General features: G+C 35.9%; 1 protein-coding gene across 1 annotated transcript in view; it reads right to left on the minus strand.

Annotated features, from left to right (window-relative positions):
• PEX7 (peroxisomal biogenesis factor 7) overlaps positions 1-23517 on the minus strand; it is a 778079-nt gene that overhangs the window by 132649 nt on the left and 621913 nt on the right. The gene's annotated exons all lie outside the window — the stretch shown is intronic.

A 23517-nucleotide genomic window follows, 5' to 3' on the forward strand; every position in this document is an offset into this window, starting at 1 on the left:
TTTATTTTAGCTAGTTAGAATAGTTATTAAATAGTTATTAACTATTTAATAACTACCTAGCTAAAAGAAATACAAAATTACCTGTAAAATAAATCCTAACTTAAGTTACAATTAAACCTAATACTACACTATCATTAAATTAACTAAATAAACTACCTACAAATAACTAAAATGAAATACAATTACATAAACTAACTAAAGTACAAAAAATAAAAAAAGCTAAGTTACAAAAAATAAAAAATTAAGTTACAAACATGTTAAAAATATTACAACAATTTTAAGCTACTTACACCTAATCTAAGCCCCCTAATAAAATAACAAACCCCCCAAAATAAAAAAATCCCTACCCTATTCTAAATTACATAAATTTCAAAGCTCTTTTACCTTACCAGCCCTTAAAAGGGCCATTTGTGGGGGCATGCCCCAAAAAGTTCAGCTCTTTTGCCTGTAAAAGAAAAATACAACCCCCCCCAACATTAAAACCCACCACCCACATACCCCTAATCTAACCCAAACCCCCCTTACAAAAACCTAACACTAATCCCCTGAAGATCATCCTACCTTGAGTCGTCTTCACTCAGCCGAGCCACCGATGGAACTGAAGAGGACATCCGGAGCGGAAGAAGTTAATCCTCCAAGCGGCGCTGAAGAAATCTTCCATCCGATGAAGTCATCATCCAGGCGGCGCTGAAGAAGTCTTCGATCCGGCCGATGTCATCTTCAAAGAGGCGCTGAAGAGGTCTTCTATCCGGGCGAAGTCATCTTCCAAGCCGGGTCTTGAATCTTCCTTCCGCCGACGCGGAACCACCTTCTTCACCGACGGACTACAACGAATGACGGCTCCTTTAAGGGACGTCATCCAAGATGGCGTCCCCTCAATTCCGATTGGCTGATAGGATTCTATCAGCCAATCGGAATTAAGGTAGGAAAAATCTGATTGGCTGATGGAATCAGCCAATCAGATTGAGCTCGCATTCTATTGGCTGTTCCGATCAGCCAATAGAATGCGAGCTCAATCTGATTGGCTGATTGGATCAGCCAATCGGATTGAACTTGAATCTGATTGGCTGATTCCATCAGCCAATCAGATTTTCCTACCTTAATTCCGATTGGCTGATAGAATCCTACACTTATGGAATGAAGTGTATTAGAAAGGATAAAGTATGAAGTAATATTAGCACTTCCCTTCAGGTGCTCGCTGCCAGCCCCGGTTCTCCCAAACCGTGTATAGAAGCAGAAAGTGTTGAAAGTGGTGGCGCTGTGTCACTTCCAGGGAAGTGAGCTGCCCACATCCTCCGAGTCTACCTTGTTGCTTTCACCTCCAAAATAAAAGAGCTCACAATAGTGTAGCAGATTTCAGTTTGGTATGAAAATGAACTTAATCCAATAAAAAACATTTCCACAGCATTTCAGCCCTGCCACAAAAGGACCAGCTGACATGTCAGTTATTCTCTCATTAACACATGTGTCAGCGTTGACAGGACAAGGCTAGAGACCACTCTGTCATGCTGAGTTAGAATAACAGACTGGAAGCTTTAAAAGGAGGGCGGTGCTTGAAATCATTATTCTTCCTCTGTTAACCATGGTTACCTGCAAGGAAACACGTGCAGTCATCATTGGCAAGAATATTGCTGCTAATAAGATTGCACCTAAATAAACCATTTATCGAATCATTAATACCTTCAAGGAGAGAAGTTCAATTGTTGTGAAGAAGGCTTCAGGGAGCCCAAGGAAGTCCAGAAAGCTCCAGGACCATCTTCTAAAGTTGATTCAGCTGCCGGATCGGGGCACCACCAGTGCAGAAGCTTGCTCAGGAATGGAAGCAGGCAGGTGTGAGTGCATCTGCATGCACAGTGAGATGAAGACTTTTGGAGCATGGCCTGGTGTCAAGAAGGGCAGCAAAGAAGCCACTTCTCTCCAGGAAAAACATCAGGGACAGACTAATATTCTGCAAAAGGTAGAGATTGGACTGCTGAGGACAGGGGTAAAATAATTTTCTCTGATGAATCCCCTTTGCGATTGTTGAGGCATCTGGAAAAAACCTTGTCCGGAGAAGAAAAGGTGAGTGCTACCATCAGTAAAGCATCCTGAGACCATTTATGTGTGGGGTTACTTCTCAGCCAATAAGTGGGCTCACAATCTTGCCTTAGAACACAGCCATGAATAAAGAATGGTACAAAAACATCCTTCAAGAGCAACTTCTCCCAACCATCCAATAACTGTTTGGCGACGAACAATGCCTTTTTCAGCATGATGGAGCACCTTGCCACAAGGCAAAAGTGATAACTAAGTGGCTTGGGGAACAAAACATCAAAAATTTGGGTCCATGGCCAGGAAACTCCCCAGACCTTAAAACCATTGAGAACTTGTAGTTAATCCTCAAGAGGCGGGTGAACAAAACCCCCCCACATATTCTGACAAACTCCAAGCATTGATTATGCAAGAATGGGCTCCCATCAGTCAGGATGTGGCCCAGAAAATTATTGACAGCAAGCCAGGGCAGAGGTCTTGAAAAAGAAGGGTCAACACTGCAAATATTGACTATTTGCATAAACTTAATGTATTTGTCAATAAAAGCCTTTGACACTTATGAAATGCTTGTAATTATCCTTCAGTATACCATAGTAACATCTGACAAAAAGGATCTAAAAACCCTGAAGCAGCAGACTTTGTAAAAAATTAATATTTGTGTCATTCTCAAAACTTTTGGCCAGAACATTTTATTATTGTACTAATGCTGGCCCCTATATGTTTAACACTCCACGTGTATTTGTGTCTTTCAGAAGCAAACTAATGCAGAGTATGGTGGCCACAAGAGCCATTCAGCTATTTTCAGAGCTTAGAGAACACACTAAGATCTGTGCAAATTCAGATCTTAGTGTGTTGCACTTTCACAAGAAGAAATCTGGCTCAGAAAATAGCTAAATGTTGCTGGAGGCTGCCATATTTGGCATTAGTTTATTTCCGAAAGACACCCACAAACTAATTACATAACTAAAATTCTACTCAGGATTCACTTGGCAGTATAGCTACTGCAGTACTTGAACTTTGTATTCAAATAATTTACGGGGTTGAAAAAAGCAGGAAAAATGTGGAGATATCCAACAGTGTGGTTCAATGTGTAAACAAGGTGAATACATATGTAGTGTGACACTCCATTTTTTTTTTTTTTTTTTAAATCTGGGCCCTGCCTTAAAATGCCTGGCAGAGATGGATTTTTTTAAGGACACCCACACCAGTGTACCCTCCTAAACTCTTTTTCTTCTGCTGTGAGGATAATGAACATGTGTCATCATCCTGGAGTAGTTTTAGTCTAGATCCTGTAGACCCCCCCTATTGCAGATGGGGAAAGGATATGCACTCCCCATCCCTATCGTTGTCTCGTTCTTGCGGGTCTTATGATGTCATCAGGTAGTTAGAGACAGTAATTCAGGCGGATGGGGGGCGAATTACTAAGCCCGTATATCAGCTCCCACAAGAATAAAATTTTCTGTTTACTTGATGTCAGGTGAAGGGCACATTCATGTAAATCATGCCTCACATCATTGCTGCCGTTTACATTCAGCTAGAAGAAATCATCTTCCTTATTTATTTTTTTTAAATTGGCTACTTAGGATATGTAAGCCATGGGGTGTATGTTCCCATCTTGAGAAATCAATTTGATGATGGTGTCTTAAAATGGATCTCATGGATTAAAATAGCAAAATAGTTTAGTAAGAACACGAATCTTAATAACTACAATGCCCATAAAGGAGCAAAATAATGTATTTGGAAAGACAAAAAGCAAAAACTAAATAATCAAGTTACTTTTAACCTGATAGCGGAGGCTTAGGTACACCTAATTTGTTACTTTACAATTGTGCTTGGGTAGAATAGTCCACTGGTGTTGTGGAATTAATGCCAAGCATAAGTCCAACTGGAAAACAATCTTTCACAAACTAACAGATTGGGAGACCAATGCTGGCTAGATAAACAATGCAGTAAATTTACCTGCTTGAAAATTCTACTGATCAAAGAGACCCTATCAATTTGGGACAAAATAATCAAGTCTAAAGCACAAATTTCTACTATCCTATCCCCCTTAATGCCGTTACTAAACAATCCCCTTCTCCCTTATGGATAACCACCAACACCAATAGAACTCAATGGTTCACCCTACAACATACCAATTCTCCTTATTTTGTGTGACGATGGTTTAAAAGACTTCAATTACCTTAAGGCAGACTTTCCATTCACATTCAAATTTGGTTAGCATACTTCCAAGCAAGGAGCTTCTTTATCATATAAAAAAGCACTTTGGTAGACCTTTAACACCCTTTGAAAATCTATGCAATAATAATCACCTCGCTCATGGAATTCTATCAATTTGCTATAAATTGTTAACGTTAGCATGGTATCCCACAAATTCCTCCTCCGTAGCAAAAATTGGGAAGCATAACAAGAACAAGCCTATCCAAGACAAGACACCAATATCAAACAGAAGATGGTACCTCACTCCACAGAGATTGCCCCATATCTACCTGACATGTTCAGAAGATGTTGGAGGGGTTGTTGCAAGGAGAGCTCACACCTACATATCTGGTGGGAATGCAAAATAATTTAAAAAGGAGTTGAAAATTATTGGTCATTGGTGATTGGTACTTTCTTTCCAACTACAAGGTGACGTTACAACAATCCTCATGCATGGAAATATCCGGATCCCTTGCAAATTAAAATCAGCACTCTTTAAAATAATGTTGAATTGTACAAAGCGTTTAATACCTAGGTATCAGAAGAGCACAGAAGTGGGTTTCTTATACTTAGAAAAGGCTCATTACAATTTGAAAGGAAAGCAAGATTTATTTATAGACATGACGTTTTATTGGATCCAATGGCTAAATTCTAAAATGTAGATAGAACTTTACACATTAAACTACAAAGGATGGGTGACCTGGTGAGTCCACTGCCACTGAACATATTTTCTGCTTCCCAAATTGAGGCGTGACACTATCTCCCTGGTCGTCTTGTTTATTAGTATTCAGCTAATTAGCTTTCAGCCTGAGGTATTGTATCCATGCTAGGATGAGTATGAGACTTAGATATTACAAGACTTTGATACATGGTTCTTATTTTAAACCTTTAAATTAAATACTATTTCTATTGTGTTCTTTTTTCTTCTCTTTTTTTGTATTCTTTTGTCAAACACTGAGTATTCTATCCAAGTAATGTCTTGTAAGTCTCGACCCTATGCACTGTTACACATTGCTAATCATTCATTGGTGTATTACTGTGCATTCCCTCATCTAGGTAAATATAAGGTGATCAAGGACTACATTAACCACTCAGTATACATTTTCTTTGTTAGTTGTCTAGATTGTAATATTTTTATATACCATGCTATTTTTTTATTTCTATTGTTCAATTTAATAAATTTAGAACATAAAAATGCACAGTAATTGATTTTCCATTTTTTCTGCTATTTTCAGAAATGTGTGCTTTTAAGGGACATGAAACCTCAAATATTTTACTTCTATGATCAGTTTTGCTTCCTTTTGATATATCGTTTGGAAGTTTTGGAAGCTAGCATCATATATTTGCAATCATCAATCAGCAGCAAGGTCCAAATAGTCCATTGATGCTCCTGAGCCTGCCTAGATATGTTTTTTCAACAAAGGATACCAAGTGCACAAAGTACATTTATATAATATGGAAAGTTGTTTAACATTGTATGCTGAATCATGAAAAACATTTTTGGGGTTTCATGTCCCTTTCATTTAAGATGATCACAGTTCCTCTATAATACTTATGAACTTTTTATACACAATTCTTTTTTGAACATGTTTAATAGAATCTGTTTAAATTTAAACTAACAAGAAGTGCCTGATTATGCCATGTGGGTCCTGGTACTCTATTGCTCATTGGCTGATAGGGACAGCTCCCACAGTGTATTCACCACTGAGACATTAAAAAACAAACAACAAAAATGCAATATAATACATTTTAAACATTGTATTTAAACTACTGTGCATACATAAAATGATTGCAATTTCCCCTTAAATAATTAAGCATTACTTCTTAGACAATTGAGAGTTTTGCTGCTTAATTTTTTTGATCCATTTTGCCCAAATATCTCTACTTCGTAATTGTTATATATTTATTTATTACAGATGTGTATTTTTTCAGTATTTTTGCCACGAGTATGTGCATGATTAATTCACCTCTTTTTCAAGTCTTACAAATTTTCAAAGTGCTAAAATTACAATTTGAACCTTAATATTTATGCTTTAAAATATTATTTAATACTCACAGTAGCTACATAAAAAAATTATGTTCTTCTTGAAGCAAATGTGCAAGGAAAAAGACATTTTAACATGAAAGCAAAATTATTTACTGAATTTAATAGGTATTAAATGCTTATCTGCCTACCTTTTTGTCTTCACAATCTTTTTTTTCCTTCTTGGTTAATGTTCAAAAATACAATGTTGACGTAAAATATGTTACTCTTCACAATTTGCAGTGCTCACAACAATTGCATTTTTTTCAAAAGGAAATGATAAATTACAAGGGAGAGCAAAATCTCGCTGAGTCACTTTAGCATACTAAAATCCACACAGGTTAAACAAACACCAGGAAGTAAGTTTGCTTAGCAGAACACATTATTACCATGCTAAGCGAACAAAAAGGTTCAGCATCTCTAAAGGATACGCTATAGCAAGCATTTTACTAAATTGTGCCCAGGTGAAAAAAGCACAGCTACAGCACAAAACAAATAGTTTTTCTGGCACTTAAAACAGCAGCTGAATACACATATTAGACGTAGATACTATATTGACGCAATAAAAGAGAGGATATTACCACTTCCCTATGTGCTAAGATATAATATTTTGCAAAAACAAGGATATGACACTGATTTTCATGGTAATGTCACTATTTATAATGCCTCATATAAAGGGCTCCAATTAAGGGCCGGACAGACAGAGGCGGACATCTCCTCCCCTATCCATCCGGCATAACGGCTTGTGGGCAGCAATACACTGTATTTATAATTGCACAATTCACTGGGTATGCAATGCCACGCCCTGCAAGCAGGGGCTGTCAATCTCCTGGTGGATTGAGAAGTGCCACTTTGTAATTAAGAAGCAGCTTCTTAAATGGAGCCCAAAGTTTACAAACAGTTTCACATAGCATAACATTAAATTCATTATTTACGTATCCAACAAGCACACATTAATAAACACCTCTTGCTATTGTGCTTTTCCTACATTCCCTAGGAGACCAAAAAGCAAAATCTGTAACCTGCAAATGCTGCAAATCAAAAAACTAGTTTAGGCAATTAGGAGTATTTGGAATCCTTAGGTTACAGATTTTGCTTTTTAGCATCTCTAGGAAATGTGGGGAAAAAAAGAACAATTTTTATTATTATAATTTAATTTTATAGTGCCGCAAAATTTCCGTAGTGCTTGGTACAAAAGTAGTGGTATACAATGACAAAGATTATGGCAATATACAAATAAATTACAGACTAAACAAAACAAGGAGGAGAGCTTACAGGCGGGTGCAGTAACATAAGATTTACTAATGTGACAGCACATTAGTAAAGGCAGTTCAAGTTTTATTTTGGTAAGAATAAAAAACAGTTCTAGGAGAGTTTAAATAGGTGGGTTTTCAAAGAGCACCTAACACTATACAAAACTAGAAACAGTCTGATGGAGCGGGGTAGAGAGTTCCAGAGGACAGGAGCAGCATTTGAGAAGTCTTAGAGGTGAAAGACGGGAGAATAAATAATTGGAATGGTGAGAAGAGAATTGGCTGGGGAGTATTTGGAGATAAGTAAAGAAATATAGTTGGGATTGCTTTATAGGTTAGGGGAATTGTTCTGTAAAAGGGGAGCCAGTGTAGGGCCTAGCAGAGCCGTGAAGCTGAGTCTCGCTGAAGCATTCATGATAGATAGGAGGGAAAAGAGGCAGGATTTAGGAAGGCCATTTAGGAGTAGGTTGCAATAGTCGATACACAGCAAAAAGCAAGGGCTGTTTAACTTTCCTAAAAATGACCTCAATTAGAACTTGTCATTGGTTGAGCTGTCTTCATTGAGATCAAAGATTAGTAAGAGCAAATAGATTTGTGAATCCATCGCACCTAGGATGGAGAACTCTAAAAAAAAATTACCGGCTGTACTAATTAGCATACATTTGCATATTTACTGATTGTAAATGATCATTTGTTTATTAACACCCGTACTTCTATGTTTAATCTTTTTTTTTCAACTTTAACCTGAACCTTAAAAAATACCGGCCATGTCAGTAAAATCCCAGCTGGATGGCAACCCTAATCCTAGCATCTGACAGCAGAATGATATTATATGTTAAAATGCACACATTAGTAAAATAACAATTAAATGTGTTTTAAGAAAAATGTTACTATTAAAGCAGGTTGTCCCTATCACACTCAGTCTCCCTTTAAAAAAATCTGTATTCTTGTGAGCTTCATTAGTTTCTATGGAGGTAAACTCACAACTTGCAAGGAATTCCTGGTTCAACCGTTTTTTTTTTTATAGATTATTGTATGAGGTCTGCCCATGTGAGGGCCAGGCTGAGGAAAGTTAGATCATTGGGCCCGTTGTCAGGGGTGGACATATACCTAATAAAAAAATACAAGATCATTTGGCAGAACTAGAATATATAAATATGCTTACCTATTAGAGCACTATTATATACTCAAAACACACACAGACAAATATGTCTATATAAATCTATAATATTGAGGGCTCAACTGTTCTCTGGAGACGTATTTACTAATATTATAAAACATTTTTGTAAGTAGTTATGTTAATATATCCATGACAAACATTAATATACAAAACACTACATATAAACCACCTATTGATGGAAAAAATCAAATCAATTCAGACCACTGGGGTCAGGACAAGATTCTCAACCAGTGCACTAAAGCAATTGATTATAACCTACAGGCCAGAAACCGCAAACCTCCCCCTTAAACATTCCATTTTATACCAATGCAAAAGGAACTTATGAGGAATAAATTACAAACCTTTTTGAGAAATCAGTAGTAGTAGTTTAAGTGATAAGAGCATATGTTGAATAATGTAAATATATCTAATGAAAGGGAATGGGCTTAGACTTCGAAGTAGGTAATATATAATAGTCTACTAAATATATCATTTCTACATGAACCAGGACTAGGATATGGCCAAATGGAAACCTGTGTGCTGGTATTTTTGTACAGTTGTTCAGACTACACCTGCCAATAACTAGCCCTAGCGAGTCAAGACAAATAGATTGTCCAGAAGGACAAGTAGACTGGGATCCAATATAATCCTTTCAAGTCAGGTACACATGGATCACACTGATTAACTACCTCCAGCCAGGCAGATCTAAATCAGTGGTTAAAGAAATAGTCTAGTCGAAATTAAAATTTCATAATACAGATAGACAAGGTGATTTTAGGCAACTTTCTAATTTACTGCTATTATCAATTTTTCTTCAATCTCTTGATATCTTTATTCAAAGGTAAGATTAGGAGACGGCCCATTTTTGGTTCATCACCTGGGTAGCGCTTGCTGATTGGATAGCTACATTTCGGCACCAACCAGAAAGTGCTAACCAGGTGCTGAACTAATGGGTGGGCTTCTATGTTTGCATTCATGCTTTTTCAAATAAAGATACCAAAAGAAAAAGAAATTGATAATAGGAGTAAATTAGAAAGTTGCTTAAAATTGCATGCTCTATCCGAATCATGAAAGGTTAATTTTGACGACTATCCCTTTAACTATTCCAGCCAAGTACACATATATCTGTGTTTATGCCCTTCAATCCAGACCTACAAAGCAGTGATTAAAGCTTCCAGACAATATAGAGCTGTGTGATTAACTCCTTTCAGGTACCTACATGAAGAGACGTCAACCATATATAGTATGTACTCCTTTCAATACTTCCAGGAGCCATGTACAAAGCAGCATTATCCTTATATGCAACAACATGTACAGCAGTGTGATTAACCCCCCATAAATCCCATAGCCATCTAGGATCTTGACCCTATGTGTACTTCTAGTCTTCAGTTAACATTTCCATATGGTAGAAAACATTTTTTTGCAGCGTAAGAAAAAATGTACCTGGAATTTCAGAGAAAAACTTGCCCAAAGTAGCAGAGAATTTTTTGCATTTTTGCAACATATTTTTTTTTTATTTACCTATCAGAACTAAGATTAGCCTGCCACCTCCCATCCCCTAATCCTTACCAAATCCCTACCAAACAGCTCTCTTCCCTCCCTCACCCCGACTGGTCACCACCATCTTAGGTACTGGCAGACAATCTGCCAGTTTGTAGTTTTAGGACTTGTATAAATAGGACATTTAAATAATTTTAAATTCTTTTATTCACTGTAGAGATCCCTACTCAACCCTCCCACCTCCCTAATCCCTTCCACCTCCCTGATCCTCTAACTCTCCTTCCTCACCAGAAGCCACCATCTTAGGTACTGGCAGCTGTATGACAGTACTGAGTTTGTAGTATTTAGTCTTATTTTTTTTTAAAATGATTTATTAACAAAAAAATAAAAATAAATCTGTAATGCAGCTATCCCCCTGTCACTGTCTGTACCAGTAACCTGCCTTCATATGGTAAAGGAAGAATGATCAGTTCCTCCTTACCATATAAAAGTAGATACCTTCTGTCCTGGCTGCAGTCTCCATTGTCAAAGCTGACAGCAAGTACCACAGCATGAGCCAGACTGTTAGACAAAGGTACTATATCAACAGGGTATGCTGGGCAAAGTCCATTTGATTTAAAGGATTAAAGAGCCATTATAGTTTTAACATTTCTTTGTCTCCCAAGAAGTACTTTAAGCATGTATGTAATCCCTTTGCAGGGGTTAAATACATAGTATTGCATTGTTGCTAGTGTTTAAATTGCATGCTCTAATAAATTAGAGCATGTCATTATAATGCTATAATGGCCCTTTTACAACCACCAGACATGAAGTATTTGCAGACAAAAAGAGGGTTGCAGAAATAAATAGGTGCACATGTGGCAAAATAAAGGGGTGATGCTTCCTTAACATGATCCAAGCAGAGTGGATAATCCTAAATAACATAAATAAAAGCTTTGACGAGTGAAAGACAGTAGGGCAGTATGCTGCCACTCAAAATATGGCGTCCACTTAAAATCCTGAGGGCCTTGGTGCACACCTACTATGCCTAGGTACAGTATAAATATGAGCATTGGCTCTGATATTGTGCACTAAATTATTCCCTGGAAAAAGTTGCTTATGGGGATAAATTGTCAAACATATTTTGTCTCCTCTTTCAACAATTAAACTATTTATAATTTTATGAATAATTAAGTGGTATAAGGGAGAGGACAACACATTGTACTATATGCCTAATTAAAATAGGACATGAGTTCTAAGCATTTATTAGTAGGTTCCTGGGTAAGTACGCATGAGGCATATTTGCCCGGTTAAAATTTTTCTCTATCTTGATCTCAAGACTCCAAAACATCATTTGTATCTGCATATTTAACCTTTATGATACTGATGTCCTTTATAAAGTAAGATGAAAATTTTTTTTCCCCTTTACAAATGTGGGGAGAAGAAATTTGCTAGGTCTGGTTGGTTGCTTATGGAAGATAAAGCAATGGGGAGAAAATGTTTCTTCCATCCACTATACTAACTAAAACCACATGGCAAAATATATATATATATATAATTGACAGAAGGGCATGAAATGCGTCAGATGACATCATCCTCCGATAGTACCTACGCTGCTTGGCCACTGCCATGTTTACAACTGCTGTGATTGTTTTAACCGCTTTCAATAAAGGTATGCGTTTTACTTATACTCCTTAGCAGTTATTTATGTGCCTTCTACAAGTCTGCATCTTACCCCACCTTGGGTTTACCACAAAGGTGAACATTCTTCTTGTTGTCTATTTTGATTGCAAACGCTAAGTTCAGCAGTCATTGCAGCTCCAGGAGAGACGCTGAAGCAACCCCTGGTAAAAGAGATTTCACTCTTCCTTCCTGTGACCTGTCTTTGTGCTTATATCTATATCTACCTATATCTACCTCTATATATATATATATCTATATATCTATATATCTATCTATCTATCTATCTATATATATATATATATATATATATATATATATAGTTGGCCCTCAGTTACGCCGGTTCAATTTGCGCCGTTTCAGAATAACAACCTTTTTTTTCAGTCATTTGGAAAGCAATGCACTAATTAAAATAGCCAGTAGGTGGAGCTGTCCGCTTGTTTTGCAGCAAAGTTATGCAACTTAACAGCCTTAAATTGATCTGTGTACACAGATCAGACCAGATCTATCGAGCAAAATTTATCAGGCACAGAACTGTTTGCAGAAAAATGCAAGGAAAAAAAACGTTTTTGTTCATTAAACTTAGTTTGATGATGATGCAGTCTGTTGTATAATTATTTTATTAGGTGATGTTTAGCAAATGTTTTTGTTCATTAAACTTAGTTTGATGATGATACAATCTATATTTTTAGGTTTATAATGCTGTTTAGCATTTAAAGTCTTCATTTCAAAGCTTTAAAAATAATGTATTAGGTGTTACTTATGACAATGTTGAGAGGGACCTGGAACCTAACTCCCTCACTTCCCATTGACTTACATTATAAACTGGGTTTCAATTTACAACCATTCCTCCTGGAACCTAACCCCGGCATAAACTGAGGGCTACCTGTATATATATATATATATATATATATATATATATATAGTACAGTGTTGTATACCAAGCACTCCACCTTATGTGATCCCACAAGTGACCTGGGTGCAGTCCAAGGTTACAGTTTATATAGAGATTTCATAGATATGGGCACTCACAGGATTTAACATATAATTCAGGTTTTATTGTAGTTAATATTTAAAGGGTCGATGTTTCAGCCTTACATCAGGCCTTTTTCAAGACAACATGTCATATAAACAAAGCTGGATACAGCCACAGCATCGGCCAACAGCTGGACTCTCTATGTCAGACGTCTGACATAGAGAGTCTGGCTGGCGGGCGGTCTCTCTCTGTCTCTCTTTTGCAGGACATATTGATTAAAAATGCGTACATTGTTAAAGGGACATGAAACCCACATTTTTTTATTCATGATTAAGAAAGAACATACAAATTTAAACAACTTTCCAACTTACTTCTATTATCAAATGTGCTTCATTCTCTTGATATCTTTTTGTTGAAGGAGCAAAAAAGCACTACAGGAAAATAGCTGAACACATCTAATGAGCCAATGACAAGAGGCTTATATGTGCAGCCATCAATCAGCAGCTAGCTCCTAGCAGTACACTGCTGCTCCTGAGCCTACATATTTATGCTTTTAAACAAAGGATAACAAGAAACAAAGTAAATTAGATAATATGAGTAAATTGGGAAGTTGTATATAATCATATGCTCTATCATGAAAGAAAAAGTTTTTGATTCATGCCCCTTTAATGTTAATTTACACAACGATAGATATATAATATATATATATATATATATATATATATATATATATATATATATATATATATATATATATATATATATAAAATGCATGTTATTATTATGTAAAATAAAACTAACATTCTGTTAAAGAGATCTTGATTTAAATGAACCAAACACTGTAATTAAACTGAGAAAGTATTCCATTTTTATATTTCACAATTTTAATGAAGGTAAAGTTTTATTATTGTTCTCATTTCAAAACTACCCATAGTGATAGCGGCAATAGAGTGTTAATAAGTGTATGCACAAGTCAGTTTATTTCTAAAATATTATTCATATCATAGAGAAGATCTGAACAACATGCAATGAATAAAACCCAGTACATTTTAGAAGATAGTTAAATGAATTGTTTTTGCAGAACTCAATAATAATTTAAGTTAACGTAGCAGATAAATACATGTGACCTAGAAAGACTCACTAAAGATGAGCCAAAATGACTACCAATTTCTCAGAAAGAATTTAAAAGAAGCATTTGGTTTTATGAGAAATATAAGTGTTGTATTTTAGATTGTAACTTCAGATTGGTATCCCAGTTTCTTTAGTAAAGAATTTAAAAATGATTTACTTTTGTTCAAAACATCAAGCTGAGGAATTGCTAACAATGGTTTATTTTAGTGCCATAAGTGTCAGACATTTTATAGATCTTATATTCAGTCCAATTTACCAAACACATAATTCCCTATAAGCCACTATTAAACTGTTTTTTTTTTTTTTATAAAACTGAAATGTAATATTGACAAGCGAGATTTCTTTGGCTATCTTCAGAATATACATTTCCTTAACTCGATAAATCATAAACCTTGGGATTGCTTAGATAATGGGATTGCACTGGTCAAAGAGGGTTATCGCTCTATATTATATTGTTACTCATTGCTTTTACAAAAAGAGGGTCAAGGAAATTTAAACCAGTTCAAAAATGGTCCAAGATGTTAGTATAAGTATTATACAAAAGAGTTATTAATAGATCACGGAATGCAACGTTTCTGACCTCTTGGAGGGAATCACATTTAAAATTAATGGCGTATATATAACCCCTAATAAGATTATCGGATGCTACAGATGCAGTTTTCCATCTGCTAATCTTCTTCACTGCCTTTGGTGGTTTTTTTTTTTTAAAAAATGGGGCAACCTAATTAAATCTATGCCAATAAGAGTACAACAGCAATATATTTACCCTTTTATTCATACTCTATGGGCTAGATTAAAAGCGAAGTTTAGCTCCACTTACCAGCACACAATAGTCTGCACTGCTATTACAATTAAATCACTATGCGAACGCGAGTGCGCTTCAAAAGGCTCCTACGTTCTAATGCTGTCAGAGACGGCATCAGAACCTCGCGCAGTGAAAGGGGTAAGTAGCGCAGCTTTTTTAAATATATATGTGAATATATACATATATATTTATGTGTTATGTGTATATACACATACTAACACAAATACAATACATATATATTTATGTGTTATGTGTATATACACATACTAACACAAATACAATACATATATATTTATGTGTTATGTGTATATACACATACTAACACAAATACAATACATATATATTTATGTGTTATGTGTATATACACATATTAACACAAATACAATACATATATATTTATGTGTTATGTGTATATACACATATTAACACAAATACAATACATATATATTTATGTGTTATGTGTATATACACATACTAACACAAATACAATACATATATATTTATGTGTTATGTGTATATACACATACTAACACAAATACAATACATATATATTTATGTGTTATGTGTATATACACATACTAACACAAATACAATACATATATATTTATGTGTTATGTGTATATACACATATTAACACAAATACAATACATATATATTTATGTGTTATGTGTATATACACATATTAACACAAATACAATACATATATATTTATGTGTTATGTGTATATACACATATTAACACAAATACAATACATATATATTTATGTGTTATGTGTATATACACATACTAACACAAATACAATACATATATATTTATGTGTTATGTGTATATACACATACTAACACAAATACAATACATATATATTTATGTGTTATGTGTATATACACATACTAACACAAATACAATACATATATATTTATGTGTTATGTGTATATACACATACTAACACAAATACAATACATATATATTTATGTGTTATGTGTATATACACATACTAACACAAATACAATACATATATATTTATGTGTTATGTGTATATACACATACTAACACAAATACAATACATATATATTTATGTGTTATGTGTATATACACATATTAACACAAATACAATACATATATATTTATGTGTTATGTGTATATACACATACTAACACAAATACAATACATATATATTTATGTGTTATGTGTATATACACATATTAACACAAATACAATACATATATATTTATGTGTTATGTGTATATACACATACTAACACAAATACAATACATATATATTTATGTGTTATGTGTATATACACATACTAACACAAATACAATACATATATATTTATGTGTTATGTGTATATACACATACTAACACAAATACAATACATATATATATTTATGTGTTATGTGTATATACACATACTAACACAAATACAATACATATATATTTATGTGTTATGTGTATATACACATATTAACACAAATACAATACATATATATTTATGTGTTATGTGTATATACACATACTAACACAAATACAATACATATATATTTATGTGTTATGTGTATATACACATACTAACACAAATACAATACATATATATTTATGTGTTATGTGTATATACACATACTAACACAAATACAATACATATATATTTATGTGTTATGTGTATATACACATACTAACACAAATACAATACATATATATTTATGTGTTATGTGTATATACACATACTAACACAAATACAATACATATATATTTATGTGTTATGTGTATATACACATACTAACACAAATACAATACATATATATTTATGTGTTATGTGTATATACACATACTAACACAAATACAATACATATATATTTATGTGTTATGTGTATATACACATACTAACACAAATACAATACATATATATTTATGTGTTATGTGTATATACACATACTAACACAAATACAATACATATATATTTATGTGTTATGTGTATATACACATACTAACACAAATACAATACATATATATTTATGTGTTATGTGTATATACACATACTAACACAAATACAATACATATATATTTATGTGTTATGTGTATATACACATACTAACACAAATACAATACATATATATTTATGTGTTATGTGTATATACACATACTAACACAAATACAATACATATATATTTATGTGTTATGTGTATATACACATATTAACACAAATACAATACATATATATTTATGTGTTATGTGTATATACACATATTAACACAAATACAATACATATATATTTATGTGTTATGTGTATATACACATACTAACACAAATACAATACATATATATTTATGTGTTATGTGTATATACACATATTAACACAAATACAATACATATATATTTATGTGTTATGTGTATATACACATATTAACACAAATACAATACATATATATTTATGTGTTATGTGTATATACACATATTAACACAAATACAATACATATATATTTATGTGTTATGTGTATATACACATATTAACACAAATACAATACAAATATATTTACATTGTTACCGCAATGTAAAGACACTTTTCAGTACCGTTTTTTTCTAACTCCCCACTCCCACCAACTTTAAATCCCCAAAACTGCCTAGATTTTTTTATATATTTATTAAAAAACTATGTTTTTAGGGTATTTGGGGCAATTTTAGAAATTAACCAGAGCTCACGGTAGCAATAACCAGCCACTTGCAATGGATGGTTAATTATCGCGTCTTTGTGGGAGCGTGATAATTTAGCGCTCCACTTGTAATCTAAGCCCTATATGTTCAAAATGCTTTTTTTTCTTCTTTCTTCTTTTTTTCTTGTTTAGGTTAGAATATCAAATTATTAGAACCCCAACAATGTTGATACATATTTTGCAGGTGATTGTCTTATAATCTGATTGCAATGTTAATTATCTGAATGTGCATGTTCTTTTATAATGATCACTGTACTTTTTTCATTTAGCCCTGCGTTGGGCAAGAACATATTCTATGTATATTTTATATACATAGTTGGCTATAAATAAATAAAAATAATTAAAAAATAAACTGCTCTGTATTGTTATAAGATTAGAAGGTTTGCCATGCTACAATTATTCATTTCAAAATATGAGGGTCAAGAACATCACATTACAAAAGAACCAGAATTATTATACTGCTGCTCTCTCAATACATTACTCACCTGGCACATTGTCTCTGTTATAGAGAAAACCACTCTTCCACATCATCTAGAGCAGTGGTTCTGAACCCAAATTAACTCAAGGCCCAGTAAATTTAAGCCTATGTCCAGTAAGCCCTGTAATGAGGATGTCTATATGTATATATATGTAGGCTTACCATCATTTTTAGAGGTAAAACTGGGACCACCTGGCGCGGTGCCAGTGGGGGTGTGGTCAGGGGTGTGTTCAAGGGGCATGGAAAATTGTTGACCGGAACTAATTTTTAAAAAAACTCACAAATGCATAGTTTAATCTCTTTAAAAATAGACTCTGACTGGAATAGAAGGTATCAATAAAAGGCACTAGATCATTCAGTTATATAAAAGTGGTTAGGGTTGAAAAAGTCAGTAATTAAAGAAGAAACTACTCAGAGATGGTGAAAATATGGCTATGCAAATTAGTATTTCTACATATATAGAGGAATTATATTATATTGAACAATATACATGTTGGCATCTGTGTTTGCAGTGTTAATTATCAGACCAGATTTTAGTAATACAACTGAATGAACAGTCAGTAGTTGAAGAGCAGGGGCAGAATGCTCATTGATGGGAGGCTACTGCTTGACCAGTCTGGGGTATAACTAAAGAAACTCTAGGTACCATAGCAAAATGTAAAAAAAATAAGCCCCTCCTTTACACCTTTCCCTTTTATTTTTCACCCATATAAAAGAATAGTCATTTGATCTGTTGCACTTGAATGCTTCATTTGGGGGGACAACAAAGGCTAATTTTTAAATCTCTAGTAAACCTCTCTGTGTCTGCTGTATAATAGACAGAGAAGAGACAGAAAAAGATGTCTAATGCTTTTCCCTAGAGCTTTGGGAGGGATAACAACTACATTCCTATTCACGTAGTATTCATAGTAAGCACTGACACAAACAGTGAAAAGATTAGGATTTGACCATTTATTGATGAGACTGTACCAGTAAAATAAGAGGGTCTAGTTTTAGGAAATTAAGTGACGTAATTGTTGCTCCCGTAAATAAATATCAGTACTGGATAATACTACACCAAGCTCACAGTTGGTTGCATTTATTATTTACCTCCTAGTTTCAATGGGTCAGTCCTTATGACACTATGACCCAAATGAGTGATACTCACTGCTTGTGGCACAGTGATGACTGCTGATTCTGACTCACTAATGTCCTGAACCGATTATGCTCAGTCTGAGGGGCGGCATGGTAGTGTGTACAGGAGGGAGCTTAGATATTCCTGGTCTTATTCGCTCCTGTTCTGCGCTGTGTGCCTTGGTGCCACGGTTATGATTAACTCTTTCCTGGTCCTGCTTTGCTTTCATTACTGACTCTCTTTGTGTCTTTTCTTTCCTTTTCTTCCATGATTATTATCAGTTCCTTATAGCCCCGGTGCTGCCCTGCACTCTCACTGCTGCTGTCAGTGTTTTGTCAGATGACACCTTAAATTCCTCTCACCGCAGCGCGTTTTTGGATTGGATGAAAAAAGCTATTTGGGCATGTCACTGAATGTGGTTTTCCAATCAGAGGGATGTGTGGTACTTGCAATTCATTTTGAGTTTAGATGGGGCATTCGAGGATGTACACAGTTTAGAATTTCATGATATACCGCCCATGTCAGCTATGCTAGCCAATTGCAATCAGAATGTAAAAAAAACGGCTTTTGCATTGCAGGTATTTGTAATGCCGGCAACGACTGGGACAGAATGAACAATCGGGTGGGACACTGGGACAGCGCCTCCAAACAGGGAGAATCCCAGTCAAATTGGGACTTCTGATAAGCCTATACATATGGCTAGAAATTGCGGCAGACGACTTTGAAAGTTTACTTTTTCCTATCTTTAACATTGAGTTGACTATTAACTTTTTTTTCCCTCTGGGCTAGTAGCTTTTAAACCTTGACTAGTAAACCACGGTGATATTTTTTCCATCCCTATATATATATATTGCATTGGTGTAAGTGGGGGAAGAAAATATATACATTCATGGTGTCAGTGGGCTGGTATCACTTAACTGAGATTCCCAGGTCCAGTCCTATCTGCTCCGTGTCCCACGCTGTTCTCCCACTGAGCTGCTGCTATATGTGCAACATGTGCACTGGCACTCTTACAGGCCTGCCCAGTATTCCTTATGTGTGAAGCAGCAGACCTGTCACAGCCCGGCTGTTGAGAAACCAGGGTCTAGAGTACACATCAACTCTGCCTCCACCCACCCTATCCGCGCATATAATAGTTTTGCCAATAAAATTATATTTCTTCGGGGGCGGAGCTAGCCAGCCATCGATGCAGCAGTGCTTTTGAAGAGCTCCTGAGAGAAAAAGTTTTTAAACTGGCAAAAAGTGATCTATATAGACCTGAAAGGCTATTACTAAGCACAGAGTAGTACCCTCAGCCTGGACACTCGAATTCAGCTTGCAAACCGCAAAGTTTTGGAAGTCGGAATCCGATCCGGACCTGAGCTCCAGAAGAAAACTAGGAGAGTCCGGGGCTGCGGCCTACTCCAGACCGGAAAGTTGCACCGGAGGCCTTCAAACATCACTGAGGCCATAATACCGGCCACGACTAAGATACACAGTGAACAATTACCCCCAATTAATCAACAAGAACGGCTGCAATCAATGTAAAAGGAAAGCAGGAAAAAACGGGATTTGGCGCGAACCGCCATTTTCAAGGTACGCATTTAAGCACTCTCTGACATCTTAACACACAAATACTTTCTGGACATCTGGGACATTATAAGAGACTAGTTGGGGGTATGTAAGACATTACATTCAGCTGCAATTAAGCAAAGAGAGAGACCTGAAAACGCCTCACAAGTCTGCAGCATACCACATACATTATTACTTGCTCCCAGGCTGCACTAATTTCAGAGCTGAACATACAACTTGGGCACTAGCTTTAACGCAATATCTCTCCTAGTAGAGGGGGGGGGGGGGAAAAAGTCATCGGAAGCTAGCCTGCAACCTGGAGCAGTCTGGAACTGTCTTTGCCTGCCTTCACCAGCTACACTACACTGTTAATTACTTGTGAAAAAATAGCACTCCCTCCTCACCCCTTTCCTGCCAGTTAGCCTGCTGGTGGGTCATATCCAAAATCCCCTGCCCGTGATGGTCCTGTGAGGACAGACTCCCCAGGGGAGGTGAGTGCTAACTGAAAATTAACTGAACCCAGAAAATAGAGACTTTCTATACTTTTTCCTGGATGATCTACATCACATAAATGGACTCTAGATAGGGTGATTTATTACTTATAAGGGCTGATTCCACCCGCTGCTCTCTCATCCTTTAGCCCGCAGCAACTGAGGCGACAGGGAAAACAAGAGAGGTGATTACTGCAGGCCCTAACTCATCTCACCCTATCAGGAAAGATTGTCTTTTATATGCCAAACTCCCTCTACTCTCAAGCACTAATGGATATAATAAATGCTTAAATGATCTAGATGAAGATTACTTCGGGCATGTCTGTGTAAAGTCAAGGGGCAGAGTGGCTCTCTAAAAAAAAGATTAAGGCTCCCAGGGCTGCTACGTAGCTATCAGAGCGATAGGTTCTCAAAAGCACGGAAACCTCAGCACCAACCAACACTCCCTGCTTTGGGAAGATACATCTAGAAGATGAAAAGCCGCACGCAATCGGTTAAAGAGTGCCTTTCCAAGTCACAACAGAAAAAGAAACAGGCTATGCTAGACCTATCTCAACGGATGGAACAAGAAGAAGACACGGAGGATCCCCCCATTGTCTCCCAGAAATCAACCTCCTCCAATGAGGCCCTCTTAAAGCAGATAAAACAAATGTTTCATGAAGAAATGAGAGTGGCCCTTTCAGAATTAACACAAGAGATTGCTGACATTGGTGAGAGAACTTCAGCAATTGAGGATAAAGTCGATGACTTAATAGAGGAGATCCCAGAGTTACAAGCAACAGTGAGCGCACAACAAGCGCAAATACAAAAACTGGAGGACCACCTGGAAGATCTGGAAAACCGATCTCGGAGATCGAACATCCGCATACGCAACTTACCTGAAAAATATAATAACCTTCAAGACGTTATTACACAAATCTTCCAACAAATACTACCAGAGGAAGATGCATCTTTCCTTCTTATGGACAGAGTTCACCGAGCCTTAGTTAAGCCTCCAACACCAGGGGCCCACAGAGATGTGATAACAAAACTTCATTATTACCATATTAAAGATAGAATTATGCAAGCAGTGCGGGGAGTTCCAGAGATCACTTATGAGGACCATAAAATTCAAATATTTGCGGATCTCTCCCCTATCACTCTGAAGAAGAGAAGAGAATTCAAGCCGATAGTAGCAGCCCTGGCTAACGCCCAAATTAAATACAGATGGGGATTCCCCTTCAAGTTGTCCTTTACAGTGGACAAAACAACATACTCTTGTGCCACAATTGATGAGGGACAATCGATTCTAAACAAGCTCCATATTGAGAAACCATCACAGTCACCATCACAGTCTCCCAAGCCGCAAAGGAAAGCTTTGAGCCGCACCTGGACACCGGTGCTTAAAAATGGGAAGGCTAAGAAGACAAATCAAGAACCGGAGAGCCCGACCTGACTTGCAGAAATAATTCCCAAGCTATGAGTATAATTCTGCACGTTCCCTAAAGGGAAGTATCACCACTAAGGGGGGCTTAAATTCTGAGAACAAGCCCGAAAGAAATGAAATGACTCTTGACCTGGACTTAATGTTTCTAAATAGTTAGATTATTGTTATAAGTCCAGAATCATAGGGCTCACCCTTATCCAGAGTCAAAGTTGTTTTGGTTATATCACCGAGGTAATAGGCATTCAATATGCCAATAATGTATGCCCAAAGTTTCTTTTGTTGTATTAGTTATTTATGTTTGCTAGTTTCTTTATTTTATTTGTTATTGCTATGTCATATTGCATTCCTGGATCAAAGATCCAAGTTCGGACCGAACAAGGTCAGTCGTTCATTGATTTGTTATTGCTCAGACTAACCGTTACATATTTTCTCATCTTAGCATGTCATATATTACATAGAGGTATGTTACAGCAGCTATGTGTTCCACGAGACAGACTTGACAGCTCTACTTTCATACAGGGAGGGGGTCCCGGCCAGCCAACGAGTGGTAAGCTTCTTTACCTGTGTTTCAGGAGTCTTCTTTATTTTTCTTTACTCACACTCTCACCGTACACGTAGGTAGGAAATGTCTTTAAATATAGTCACACATAATGTTCGAGGGTTACACTCCCACATCAAGAGACGTAAAGCCTTAGACACATATAAATCTATGAAAGCCCACATCATCCTATTGCAGGAAACCCATTTTACAAAAATAAAAACCCCTAAAAATTGGGATAGAAATTACCCCACACAATTTCATGCCACCTGCCAATCCAAGAAATGCGGTGTTTCCATTCTGGTCCATTCAGAGCTAAATTTTAAGGAGGACGAGGTAATTATTGACAAGGCTGGGAGATACATTATAGTTAAGGGCAGGATACACGACACACATGTTATATTGGGAAAATATATGCCCCTAATGAATCTCAGGCCCCATTTTTGTCTAAGTTGGGAATGATGCTAACCACATG

This window comes from Bombina bombina, chromosome 4 (assembly GCF_027579735.1).
Source record: "Bombina bombina isolate aBomBom1 chromosome 4, aBomBom1.pri, whole genome shotgun sequence".
NCBI lineage: Eukaryota > Metazoa > Chordata > Amphibia > Anura > Bombinatoridae > Bombina > Bombina bombina.